Below are 11,362 nucleotides of genomic sequence, written 5' to 3'. Positions count from 1 at the left end.
CCTGCACTGGCTTTGTGTCTGTTTACGTTTTTGTATGAGAGCTGAATTCCAAGCCATCATTTTTTGCACAATGTGTTGAAATGACATAGAAAATAATAGTATAGAAATCCCATAGAAACATGATTCACAAGAGTAGAAACTGAATCGGTTTAGTTTTTACATACTTCCATATTGTGTTGAAATGCAAGCTGCATTGATTATTGCACTGGTCATAGTAAGTCATATTTGTGACAAGAAAAGCTTTTTCTCTAATAAAATATTATAGAAGGTAATTCATCTGTTGATTGTATTTAATGATCATCACAAAAGTAGGAAGTGATTAGCAAACTCTGAGTAGCAAACTCAGATGTGTATATAAATATATTTTTGAAAATCACACATAGGTATGTACGTAAAAAATAAATTGCATTGAGAATCGATTTTGAATCGAATCGTTGACCTCGGAATCGAATCGTGAGGTGCCAAGAGATTCCCACCCCTACTATATAATATAGTAACATGCTAGGACACTATTAGCAACTACACTCTTACCTTTCCTTAGAAATGAAAGTGTGTCTGTGTGTGTATGTGCGTGTGTGTGGTTTTGTAAGTTCTGAAAGAGTTGTGTACATTTGGGCCCTGAGACAGATATCATACTTGTTTTACTGTGTGCTGTAACTGTTGGCAACCAGTATTCAATCATTCCTCTTGACTTATTTGCACTACCATTTGGATGTATTTCTCTTTTGCTGGCACACTAGCAGCTGCACATGCTTCCATTATGGCCAACACACCTTTTCTTCAGTACAGTTCAGTTCACTGTACAGTACTGTATGAACTGTATCTGTCCCAAGAGACTGAGACATAGCTTTTATAACAAAGAAAACAAAACATCCACATACAAGCCCACTGCTTACCAGCGTCATAAAGACCCCCACTGTGCTTCGTCCCACCTCTTTCTCAACACAAAACACATTATGGAACCTTCATTGTCACTTGACAATAGCCTTTACATTCGCCCTGGTGGTGCCTACTGAACATGCCATGCACTTACTTCACGAGGGCTTTACAGTTACCTCACGTACGCATCTCTTCACTTAGTATTAAGAGAAGTAAAAATGCCTCCACATATCTGAACATATACTGAGTAACCTGTCGTGTAAAGGAGAACAGACGCTCAGAGACCATTAGCTTCACTGGTTTATTCAGCCACAGAGGGAGATTTAATAAGGTTCCTGTTATTATGTTGTTGTTTTTAGAATGGTTATGACCATAAATAAGCATGTGTGCGTATCCTTATGCCACCGTCTCAGCATCAGCTATGACACACTCCAATCCTCCGTGCGTCGGCTAAATGTGCCTCCTGTTGTCTTGCCGAGGCAGTGTTTTCTAAATATAGTGTGTGTGTGTGTGTGTGTGTGTGTGTGTGTGTGTGTGTGTGTGTGTGTGTGTGTGTGTGTGTGTGTGTGTGTGTGTGTGTGTGTGTGTGTGTGTGTGTGTGTGTGTGTGTGTGTGTGTGTGTGTGTTGGTTTTACCAATGTGGCTCTTTGGCAATATTACAGAGTACAGGATGGTGACTTTGGCGAAGGTAAAGCTGGAAGACTGTTTCCGGCCTTGGAGGGAGCCATTTGTGTTTATCAAAGCCTTGTTTACCTCACACAGGGTGTTGACTGGCTGCCTGCGAGCATATAGCTGCTAGCATATCATTCTTCTTGTGTGCACGGTCACGAAATGTAAGATGTTAATGTCACCTACTGGACAGCGACAAGAAATGTAGTAGCCTCATAACTCTAGCTTTATTTATAGTCTTAGGCATGCGTACTGTATTGTGATAATAAATAATAGTTAGATCCCTAAGCCCTACAGCATGCACCTATCAGTCTATGGTGTTGACATACTGTACACACTACACTGTCTAATAATAAACAATACAGTAGTACGGTTCATATACAAGTGGTGTATTATACAAACCTCCCTGTGGGTTATATATCCCATCATAAGATATTCTATTAATAATAGTCTACTTTCCTTTTAAAACCTTTAAGGTACATCTGAGCATTGGTTTAAGACTGTAAAGGCATTGTTGGCTGTTAATTATAGACCATTAACTAATAAAGCTATTTATAGAGCAACTAACATAAATAATACATTTTCACGTTGATTAATGGTCTGAATATAGGGACATAGTTTGTTTTTCTTTATTTGGGAACATGCCCTATGTAATTTACCCTTAATTAGGCTACAGACGTGTGTGCACTGTAAACATAAGCGATTTGTATGATAGATCTATAAACACAGAGACATACAGTGGAGGTTATAACTCGGTCATAAGTTTATTTCCATACTTTAATGGCCTGTATCCAGTACCTGGACCTATTTATAGTCATTTTGATCCGATCCTAACGCTGTGTCAACTGTATCTGTCTTCCTGTGGTAGTATGGCGTCAGAGGTAATACTCTTCCTCATCCAAAAATAGGCGCTCACACGGAAATATGCTGTGGCGCCCTTTACAGTCGACCTCCATTCTGCCAAAAACCAACTCTGGCGTGAAATAAAAGAAAGAAAGAAAGAAAGAAAGGACCAAATGAATAAAGCTATCGGGAGGGGGCGGTGGCGCGGCTCTGGTACCAGGAGTTGGACTCGGTGCCAGTTTGCGCTGTCAGGGAATTCCGGGGCCGCGCGGTGACGTCACGTGTGCGTGTGTTTGACTGTGCGTGGCTCTGTCCCTTTAAAACACAGATCAGCGCAATACGATCCCCGCTGCCTGGCTGGCTGCTTCTGTGTGTGTGTGTGTGTGTGTGAGGCAGTGGAGAAAAGGAGCTCGACGCGGAGAGCCGGGCTGTCGCTGCACGGCAAAAGCCTGCCATCAAACGGAATATTAACAAGAATATAGAAGAAGAAGCTCATCAGACAGGCTCTGTGGCCGACAGACAGATCGAGTTTCATGGTTGATTCGAGAGGAAGCGACGCAGACTAACAGGGATTACAGGGCTGGAGCTGCTCTCCGCTCAGCCGGCTGCTCGGGAATTTCTCTGCACACTCGGGGCTCCAAACTTGCGGATACAAGGAAGGAGTAGGCTACTATAAAGGCCACTGTTGACACCAAGGAACCAACCGGATACGTATTTCTTTTTGGGAATAGCCTATTTATTTTCGGGAGGCATCTAACAATACTTCAATAAACGGTGAGTGCACGAGCTGTTGTGTGAAGGGGGGCTTTTAAAAGTCAAATAGACAATGTGTTTTGGCTGTAAGCAGACAAGTTAGTGGGAATGAAAAAGTAAGTTTCCACATTATTGTAGTCAATGTGTCGAGTTGTTTCATTAGTTAGGCTAGTTATACTACATATGTTCCCATTGTATTTTCATGTTGATTTTAAGGCTGTGTTGTATTTCAGGACCAGCTATATTAATGTAAATCTTCTGTAATCGATGAGGTGGGGGCAATTTTGCTGTTCTTTATCTTAACCACAATCCCACGCGTGTCTTTCTTGATTCGACGAATTGTTTTCTTAATACCTTCGATTGATCTTCTTTACCGGACATGTTTAATCATTCAGTGCACGTGGATCTGACTTTATGTGAATTGTCTTTGATGTGAATGTGGCGTTCATGGGCTCTTTTTGTGTCAAATGCCCCCAAATAATCCCCCAACTTTTGAAATGTTGTCCCAAGCAGAGCTATCTTTTGGTATGTATGTTTAAGTTTCAGTGTAGCCCATACAGATGGCTGATAATGATCCTGGCTAGACTACAAAGTAGTCGTCATAATACGTCTATTCATGAAAGGGGGAGAATGACATAATCCTCATATTGCATTAGGTTTTGGTCATTGTAGCCCTGAAAACTGCTGATCATCCCATGGCAAGGGAAGAGGTAGAGGACATGGAGAGAAAATGCCTGTGTAAGGAGATCTCACGCCATTGTGTGTGTGTGTAGATGGCTCTGCAGGAGTGGGGGGTGGGCAGGATCACTGAGGTCGGCAGCCGTATAAAGTGAATGGATAGCTGCCACCCCCACCACCCCCCAGTCAATCCTTACGCACACAAAGAGCCAGATTGAAAGGAAGTGATTTGCATCACCTCTCGTTTCGGGGGGAGGGGCGGTGTTTTGGTGCTGTCCTTTAGGTCTGGATTCCACGGGCAGTTGCTGCATTAACGGCTGACCACACAGTCGGTCAACGTGATCAGTTATATAAGTAGCCTTAACCTTAAGAGGGAACAGCAGTCTACATTGACCAATTGTGACTTTCTGACTTTCAAACACATGACGCTGTTATCTTGTTCCACGCTCTCAATGACGTTACTAATAAGGCTCACGGGAGACAGCTGGGTTTAGTATGTCTCCACACCTCACATCACAGCCAGCTGGCGCGCACATTTGACTTTTTGGCCGCTTTCAGTTCGTTTGGTGCAATTCGCTCCGATATTACGCACAAAGATGGGTAAAATACAGACATGTCTAGTAATTTGGGGGCGTGGTGATGTGTTCTCGAAGTAGCCTATAATAAATAGCCTAGTTGTTGATATTGGTGGGTGTTTGCCTCACCGCCCACAGACGTTAAACGCTCGGCACCTTTTTTTCACTGGTCATCGGACAAGCAGTTGATGAGAATTTGTGGTCGGCTGGGGGGCCTATTTGTAATTTTATTACCCGCAATAAACGAACCCAGGTCGGGAAAGGCGGAGTGTGCTGGCATGGGGTCGCGAAGAATAAGAAGAGGGGAAAACATCCTTTGAAGGTTAACTTCCGATCAATCAGATCGATTGTCATGGAAACCAGGGGCGCGTTTTGTGTTTGTGTTTGATGTCGGTTGTTAAAGTTAGAGCTCCAAATCGCTCCACACACACACTCTCTAGGCCGGCTGTGTGCAGCCTCAGCTCTCTCCCGCCCCCGTGATCTCAATCGGTGTGTGTGTGTGTGTGTGTGTGTGTGTGTGTGTGTGTGTGTGTGTGTGTGTGTGTGTGTGTGTGTGTGTGTGTGTGTGTGTGTGTGTGTGTGTGTGTGTGTGTGTGTGTGTGTGTGTGTGTGTGTGTGAGAGAGAGACTGAATGAACAATCGCCGCCCATTTTACTACGAGTGATGACGAACAAGGAGGAATATTGAAATGATACACAGACACGCGCTAGGAGGGAGGGAGGGAGAGAGAGCTGACGGTGGAAATATGGCTGCTTACTCAACAATGGTTAGTGAGTCACACACGGTCACACAACTTGGTTAAACGGAAGAGGAGAAAGTGTGTGTGTCAGGACAGTTTGCCGATCCATACCACATCCCTCCTTTCCCCATATGTAGGCTAGTTGTGATGATGGTAGGCTATTACAGGGGGTCTCCAACTAATAAAGGATTCATTTGATCTGATTAAGACGTTTCCTTCTATGTGTGTGGCTGGGCTGGGAAACAGGTCAGTTGGCTGGCTTAAAGTGCTTACTCATGTAACACTACTTCCACAGTTGATGGTGATGAAACAAGAGGTGTGTGTGTGTGTGTGTGTGTGTGTGTGTGTGTGTGTGTGTGTGTGTGTGTGTGTGTGTGAGCCCATCAGATTTTGGGTATCTCCTACTCTTGACTACATCTGAAAAAAAATACAACGGTGTGTGTGTCAAAAGGAAACTCATAGGGGGAAGTGATTGGCTGATGAAAAGTCGATGTGACACCATGCTGTTGCAGCCTTTCCAGTAAAGGGTGTCATTTCTCCTCTAGAGAGCAACAACATGAAAGCGGGAATAGTTGCAGGACAACATCTGCCCTGCTGACAATTTCTCAAACATTCCCCTCACACCCCAACAGGTCACCAGTACTTTGTTTAGCTGGCACAGTGGTTGGGAACCATCTGAGTAATGTTGTCGCTTAACTTCAGCCGAACCCCTCAACTTTCAAGGCATTATCATAACTATTCAAGTTGATCTTCATTTACATGATAGACAGTCATTATAGTAGTATGTTTGTGCCGATAGTTTGCCCTGTGTACTCCAGTTAGAATACCTGTCAGTTGGTTTAGTCTCCTGCAGTGCATGCAAACAATTTAGCTCCCCAGGCTAGTCCCCATGAAGGTTTTAGAGTTTGTTCGGGCCAATGGGGGCAGAAACTCAGTTAACCAAGTGTGGAATTCCACCATGCAGTGTGAGACTGCCTGCTGTGGACCCTGCTTTCTAAAAATAGGATCCAGGCCCAAGAAAGAAAGCAAAAAGCTATTGACTTCTAAAGGTTCCGCCTTATGTGAAGGCCAATGTGTTGGTCTCAGAAAAAAGTTTTATAACATAACAGTGCTACAAGCTAACTCTGGTGCAATTGTTTTTAAATTGCGCGCTGTCCCTGTAAAAAGTAAACAAAAGAGAAAAATATCATCATGGAGGGGAAAAGTCCTTGTAGAAATAATACAATGGGGTGAATGTACTAAGAGGCGATAACATTACACAAAAAATAAAATAAGGCTTCTAAATATACATTTACATGTTTTGTTTTGTTTTGTTTTGTTTTGTAACATATGGATTAGCTCATGGTCCTCATAGCATATTTCTCATAAGTGTCTATGGACCAGTAGGCCTCTGCTAAACTTCCAGCCAACCACAAGGCATTGACATCCAAAACTGTAAATAATGCTCAAACATGCAGCTGTGGTCTTGCTCCCTGTTTCTGGACCTGAGAACAGTAAGGAACAACAGATCAGTATAATTCAGTCCAGAGGTCTGAGAGTTAGCAGAGATTACAATTTTCAAATAGTCTTAGGGAAAACATGTCAACATTTTCCACATAGAATCAACATTGATATTAGCGAAATGGTGGGTAAAGCTTTGTCAGAGAATAACAGGGTGTTTACGTCCCGTTTGCTTATTCAGCTGAGTGAGAGAAAAATGGAAAGTTTTCCCTGTGAGTTCATCGCCTCTTTGTTATCTCTGGCCTTTTGCCACTAGTGATGATGCCACAGTGGAAGGGGTGTGTTCAGGCCTACTCACTTTGTGTGTGGGTGTGTGCCTTATACACACAGTTACACACACTGTCCCACCTTGGAAAGAATGTTCTTCCTTCCTTTTTTATACCTCCCCTCACCTCATGTGACTACTTTTCCCCTCCTCAACCACTCTGGCAAAATGAATGATAACTCAGCAAGCCAGCGGGCTCTGTGCACAAGATAAACAACATTGGTATTAGTGGAATCTCTAAACAGGCCTTGGATTCTCTGGACTGAATACGCAATCGGCGCAGTCATAACAAAAGCGGCCAGCTTGCGTCACGCTTGTTCTGATAGTTAAACTGGTTTGTGCGGCCATCTGTATGCAGTCATTAACTCTGATGCATATTTGACTCACATACATCCATGTTGTTTTGTGAACCACAGACTGGGGCTGCTGATGAGACATAATATTGTGAGTCCAGGGAGGAAGAGGATGGTGTGTGATGTCAGCCTGCCCTGGGTCTCAGGAAACATGTTGATGAGTTTAGCTATAGACCCTTTCTATATCTCTGCCTATCCAGATAGTTTGATAACTCTTAGTGGAGACGCGCTACGTTCCCCTGGCAACTGTTTCCAAGGGAGCAGAGTCTCTTGTCTTGTTTAGTCCATTCCTGAGCTAGCCAGAGTGTGTTTGTGTTTGTGTTGGTCCTGGATGTGGAATAGAGGCAGTAGGAAAGACACAGAGCAATATGAGGGAGGGGGTTTTTACACTTCAGATATTGAGGCCAATTCCTATGAAAAGGGGCATTGTGATGAAAGAAAACGTTTGGGGGCTTTTGAGATTGCTCAAGTGTGGAAATCGAGAGCGACGAAGATCATGGGTTTGTCACTTTTCAATGACACACACACACACACACACACACACACACACACACACACACACACACACACACACACACACACACACACACACACACACACACCTGAATTCAGAGCAACGTGTACAGAGGTTTGTCTAGAAATTCAGACTGATGTTTCCTCTGTAAGAAAAAGTTTCTGTGAGAATAGAGCCGGAACACAAGTGACTGGTAGGAGGAGTTATGTCCCACACACACTCACTCTGCCATCATATTTGTGTCATTAACTTTTACCAGAAGCTAAAAAGAGGGCAAACCGGGTCAGAGCCAAGAAACTGACCTTTCAAGTGATTTGACTTGTTTTTGTGTGTCTGGGCTAATGTGAGTCATGAGTTGTAAGCACGTGCCATTCACACAAGATGACTGTGTGTCTGAGGTGTATTTTAGGAGCCATGACTGAAACTGGCCATGTTTTTAAATGAACTTTCCTTGTTTCACATACACACATCCACTTTCATCTACTCTTTGGCAGACCCATTAAAACACACACATACAGTTTATATCTTTTCAGCAGGAAGCCTCAGCTTTCAAGCCCCTCTCCCAGGCCTCTATCTCAAACACACACACACACACACACACACACACACACACACACACACACACACACACACACACACACACACACACACACACACACACACACACACACACACCCCTACCCCTCAGGGAGGCCTACTTCCTGTGGTTGTGACGACAGCTTCCTCTGCCCTTCGAGATCTGTTCCCCTTCTTTTTAACGTCACACACACGTGCATCTGGTGTGTGTGTGTGTGTGTGTTTGTGTGTGTTTGTGAGAGAGACAGAAAAAAGAGATGCACAACACTAACCCAGTTGTCTGTTGTCAGTCACAGGCCCAGATGTCAGAGTGGTGGGTGCAGGAGACAAAAGGAGCCTCATGTTTTTACCAGCACCCCCCCCCCCCCTCCTTGTTCTGTTTCTTTTTCCACAAACAGATTCAATTGAAGGCTAACTGTATCTCGCTGAGGGTTCCGGAACTAAACGTCTTCATATCATAATGCTTTGCAGCCGATGCGGTTCATCAGAATATCAGCTAAAGGAAAAGGAGGTGGTGACAAGCCAATCAGTACGTTGAAAGGCTGACCACCAACAGCCAAAACCGCACATGGCGCGCCCAGTTGGTGGTTGACTCCTTTGTTGTATCCAAATCTATTGACTGTTGAAATCAGAAGCATCAACACAGCACAAGTTGAAAATTAAGTTTTTGATCACCCTGTCTCCGTGACCCCATTTCCACCAACGCAAACCTGGTTCTAGTTCTGGGCTGGTGCTAGTGCCGGTTCACAGTTGGTTAAACTTGGAAACCATCTAAGAACCATTTTGCTTTTCCATGGGCTTAAAAGCCATGTAACTTCATTACTCTATACATCACCCTCCCAGCTAATGCTAGCGGTAGCGGTTGGTCACTGTAATCCTGCCAAGAACCTGCCCTTGACATAAATGTTTCTTGGTTCTAGACCAGCATACAGTTGGTACTGCTCTGGAACCGATCTTTCCTGGCCGAGAGCTAGTTATTTTGCTGTGAAAACACAAATAACTTGTTCGCAATTGGGCAACAGCTCTGAAGCGGCCTTCACTGCCTCGGTTGAAAAGAGGTATGTGTCAAAGCCTGAATGTAGAGCAGATGTGAGGGAGTGAACATACAACCCTGGATATGTCAAAGTAACATAAATCAAAGCCTTTATCTGGCCTGATATGGCTGGCTTGCGAGCTGGTGCTGACTGTAGTTGACCTGGGTGAAGCTGAATGAAGAGCTAAGTTGGCGCTCTGTCCCCTGGATGACGGCTTGTGATGTTGAGATGGATGCTAGCAGGAGATAATGGTCCATCACTGAGGTTAGATGCTTGAATGCAGGGACAATGTATGCCTGCTTTGTCCCTGGCTGACCCACACTGCCCTGTGCGTACCGTCTGGAACAGTGTCTGACTTTTGTGATGAAGTTAGCCCGCATCACCGTCTTGGAACGGCACATGCTGACGTTAGCACACGCACAAACAAATAAACACACACGCATACATGCACACACACACACACACACAAACACACGGAGCCTGGCAACTATGTGGGAGAGGACGGATGCAGGGCTTGCCTGTTCCTCTGTGGATGTGTGTATGAGAGGGAGAGAGAGAAAAATGCATGGTGTTTCCTTTACAACAGGATTTCTATCTGGGACAGATTATGTAATGGCCAAATGGAGTAGAGAGGGCGAGGGAGGACGGAACAAGAACAGAGAGAGAGAGAGAGAGAGAAGAAGGGAGACAGGACTATACATGGCCTTTCCGTCATTCTCTGCCAGAACGTTTCCCTGCCTCTACTTTCTGTTATCTGCCATTTCTCCCAGCCATATCTGGACATTTCTTATCAGGCAAATCTACTGTGACTTTACAAGAACAGTCAAATTCCATTAACCCCTCAAGCGTTTAGTATTCAGTGGTCTCTTCTTTGGTTTTTCATATGGTCACTTCATCACCTCCAGTGTAAACTTTCTACTTCGCTGTCTATCTGCTTCTCTTTTCCCAGACAACATTTATTAACACTTCCATGCTAAACAATCTTGAAATTGTATTAAAGCAAGTTAGTACAGATGGATTCTTTTACAGTGTAGGACTGTAGTGAGACCCGTGCCTCTCTCTGTTAGGTCTATTGAGGGTGAATAAATGAATGCTACTGCACAGAGACAGGCGACTTGTGAACATCTTAATTATAACCAATTCTTCCCCCCATCTCATACAAGTGACTAACCCAGCTTCCCCCGTGTCCAGCCACAAACAAGTAGCTTTGGTTTGTGAGTCATGTGAGATTACAATGTTTTTGTTTTTAGTTTTTTCTCAATAGCTTTTTGTTTTGTACGGTTGACAACGATTCACACAGGTTTGATGTGCCTAGCCTTCCTACTTATTAACTCAATACTTCACTTACTTTTGTGACTACGACAGCGTGGGCATTGACAGGAACAGCTGTATGATGTTGGTGTCAATGGGGGATTTCACTTGAACCAGATGTGCCGTGGGGGAATTTCTTGCAAGTGACAGTGAACTGTGTCATCTGTTCGGGAATTATTGATAAATATATCAGCTGTGTACTTTTGCAACGGAGACTAGCAAGACGGTAGCCTGGTCCTACCAGACCATCGTACTTCATTTCATTTGTACAGAAGGTCTGGAATCGCTCAATTGACAAACGTTCACTCACTTGAAGGCGGGTGTCTGTTGAAGTTTAAAACTATTGGATCTGCCCAGTGCCACTCTGGATCTGCCAACCAATCACATAACGTTTGGTCGTGACGTATGTCATGCGCCGGCTTCTGAAACTGGCGCATGTCATTGTTCTCAGCCACTCCCTCTGTTCGCTGATTGGACCAGTAAAAAATCTACAGGAGAAAACCCACTAATATACCGCACACCGAGACATACTACTGAAGGGAAATTAAAATTGAGCGGAAGTAGGTAGGCGGGCGGTGCCAGGCTAGCAAGACGGTAGCAATGGTCCTGAAATGACTTTAACCTGTAATGGTTAAATTGAGGTATAAGTGAGATGAAAAAGCAATCGCACTCA

At 44.1% G+C, this 11,362-nt stretch overlaps 1 protein-coding gene across 4 annotated transcripts in view; it reads left to right on the top strand.

The window, feature by feature from the left end:
- Positions 1-11,362, top strand: part of kdm6ba (lysine (K)-specific demethylase 6B, a) — a 90,050-nt gene that overhangs the window by 62,636 nt on the left and 16,052 nt on the right. For 2 of the 4 annotated variants that reach the window (XM_080051646.1, XM_080051643.1), the window contains exon 1: positions 2,780-3,165. The exons of the other annotated variants lie outside the window; for them this stretch is intronic. The gene's annotated coding sequence lies outside the window, so the exon portion shown is untranslated. Of the gene's footprint in view, positions 1-2,779; positions 3,166-11,362 lie in introns of those variants that run through there. 4 annotated transcript variants of the gene reach the window in all.

This window comes from Ammodytes marinus (genome assembly GCF_949987685.1).
Source record: "Ammodytes marinus genome assembly, chromosome: 23".
NCBI lineage: Eukaryota > Metazoa > Chordata > Actinopteri > Uranoscopiformes > Ammodytidae > Ammodytes > Ammodytes marinus.
This window is presented reverse-complemented; position numbering and strand designations above follow the sequence as displayed.